The sequence below is a fragment of the Lepidochelys kempii genome, chromosome 2 (assembly GCF_965140265.1).
Source record: "Lepidochelys kempii isolate rLepKem1 chromosome 2, rLepKem1.hap2, whole genome shotgun sequence".
Classification (NCBI taxonomy): Eukaryota; Metazoa; Chordata; order Testudines; family Cheloniidae; genus Lepidochelys; species Lepidochelys kempii.
This window is the reverse complement of record NC_133257.1, coordinates 41,792,034-41,794,889: the sequence shown is the minus strand read 5'-3', so window position 1 is coordinate 41,794,889 and position 2,856 is coordinate 41,792,034. Positions and strand designations below refer to the sequence as shown.

The 2,856-nt window shown below is 42.8% G+C and overlaps 1 pseudogene; it reads right to left on the bottom strand.

Annotated features, from left to right (window-relative positions):
- Positions 1–507: 507 nt before the first annotated feature.
- LOC140906481 (protein transport protein Sec61 subunit gamma pseudogene) lies at positions 508–773 on the bottom strand (annotated as a pseudogene).
- Positions 774–2,856: the final 2,083 nt, after the last annotated feature.

Below are 2,856 nucleotides of genomic sequence, written 5' to 3'. Positions count from 1 at the left end.
TAAAAAGAACTTATAAATCAATACATGACTCTTCTAGACACCAGTATGAAGTTGTAAAAGTAGAAGTGATATGCTGCAAAGCTGGCATATTTGCAAGAATTCAAGCTATTGCATTCTGGATACTTTGTATCTGGGGAAAGATGTGGTTGCATGCTCTGTAAAGCAAAAGGTTACAATCCTCTTACATCAACAAAACAAGAGCCTTCACAAGAGGTTCAGAATCATTCCACCAGAGTCACAATTTCACCCTCACAATGTCCCACAAATGGCCTTATTGGAAAAACCCTCTCTCCCTGTGTTTAGGCAGGCTAGGGAGGTGCCTGTGTAACCCATGTGCCTAATAGGGAGATATCTCTTTAAGAGACCCATGGCAGGGGGAGGTAGGAGTGAGCTGTGTCTGGGTCATTGTTGTTTGTTTGTTTGTTTTTTTAATTTTAGCCTGGTTTATAGCAGTCAACAAACAAGATACAGACTTATGGAATATTAGTAAGCAAAAAAGCCCCCCCACACCCATTGTCCATCACTCCAAACTTCAGGTAACAGATCTTGATGAGTGTTCAGCCACCAACAATGACGTTGTTGATAGGGATATGGATCAATTTCACAAAGAAACCAATAAATCCCATTATCGCAAAACCTATTGCTGTTGCCATGGCAATCTTCTGGAATTCTTTTCTGTCCGGCTTAGTGCATCTTTTAACAAGCCCGATGGAATCGTTTACAAAGTGACGGCTGAGCTCAACAAATTGCATTGCTTGATCCATGATTGCCTGAGGCTCCGGGGCCAAGCGAACCGCTCGCGCAGGCAGATTAAGCACTCCATATCCAGAAGCTTTTGGAATTGGGTGTGGTTGTTTTGGGTCTGCTCCAGTAGGTTCCCTGTTGGGTCAGACTCCATGAGGGCAAACAGTCAGGGCAGCTGCTTCGTGGGGGGCCACATGCCCTGTGTGAGCTGGGAGAAGCTGAGCCCAGGAGCAGGAAGCAGACTGTCGTCCCTAACTCTGATGCATTTTGCAGCAGATCAGTGATATTGTTAACCCTTTAACAGGGAAGCAGCGCAATGCTAATTATAGCCAGGGGAAATTGGCAGGGAAAAATAATTTCTTCTATTTTAACTGTACGCTTTAAAGGTTTTGATTTTAGCCAAACTGTTCTAGTTAAATTGTCTCAACTCGTTGGAGTCACCAACTTTTCTTTAAGTGCAGTAATGGGGGAAGAGTCGTTTCTATTTCGCTATTCTCAGTTTTGTATTTTCTTGTAACCAGGTTTTCTTTAAATCTATCCAGGTAACGCAGTGATTGGTTAATGAGTTAGCTGACTGGCTAGCAGGGATTTCAGCAGAGGAAGAGTCTGCCTGGATTCCAATTGAAGATCCCTACATTCAAGTGGAGGGAAGATGTTGTTTTAGACTCATCAGACTGTATAGATTTGGTGATCAAAGACTCTAACTGAGACTTAGGTGTACAAAACCTAAGCTTTTGGGAACTTTCAGTTTCTTCTTCCTGTATTTCTGTGGGGACTGAACTGTTCAGATTTTAATTTGTTTTCTTTATTTCTGTTTATGTATAACTGAAGATAATGTCTATGGATTATAAAATAGCCATGTCATGCTGTAAAAATTAGATTATTTGTTTCATCAGAAGATTTTATAAAGTTATTTAATTAAATTCATTTCTTTAGTTCCTTTTGGGACTTGAACGTGGGGAGGTTGACCCTGTGCAGTCCTTGCTGAAAATCCTGAGAACCTGAAGTCTGGGTCTCCAACTACGCTTCTATGGGAGTTGGGTTTGGTTTTTTTAAGGCACTGGAGAAGGGTAATGAAGTGAACTCTAGCCCACCCAAAGGTTACATGTGAGCTTTCTTGAACTGGCTGTACCAAAAGCTTTATTTTGTTACTGCTTGGCTGAGGAAGAGTGGACAGTACCCACCACTGTCTTCCTGTGTAATGCATGAAATGAAAAGAATCTGCCAGACAGACCAGGGGTTCTCAACATTTTTCTTTCTGAGGACCCCCGTGATGGGTTAGACCCCCTATCTGGGATGCCACCTGATGTTCTGGGGTTTAACTGAGACTCTCCTGCTCCACCAGCCTGGATTCCCTCTCCCTGTTTTACTGAATTAGGCTCTCTGGCCTCTTGCAGCACTCACACACAGGTAGAGACACACCCAGCTGCAGACAGACTGAAATCAGTTCTGTGTGAGAAGGCTCCCCCAGCACTCATGTGAGAGAGAAACCCAAAAGTATGTTGTCTTGCACTGTATAGAAAAATCTGCACAGCCCAAGCTCATAAAAATTCACCCTCTTCCTCAGTGTGAAGAGAGAGATGCATGACTTCTAGCCCCCCAGTTAGAAATTACATAAATTGGGTTTAATAACAAAACAAATTTTATTAACTATAAAAGGCAGATTTTAAGTGGTTAAAGAGATAGCAAATTGAACAAAGTAGATTACTAAGCAAGTAAAACAAAACATGCAAACTAAGCTTGATTTACTAAAGAAATTGGCTACAAATAGTAATTTCTCACTCTAAATATTGTCAGATTACAGAAAGTCTTGAAAGGCAGCTGCACCGGCCTGCAGCTTGAGACCTCAGGTATTATATTACAAGCCAGATGCCCTTCCAGCTTGGGCTCAACCCTTCTCCCCCAGTTCAGTTCTTGCTTCCAGGTGTTTTTCAGTGTCTCTTTGGGTGGGGAGGCAGAGGAGAACCTCGATGATGTCACTTCCCGGCCTTATATAGATTTTGGGTATAGAGGGAACCCTTTGTCTTCCCGTAGAAAAACACTGATGGAGGGGTGTGAGTCCAGTACCAAGTGACCCTGACCATGTCCCTGCAGGCCTGTGGCAGCCATTAC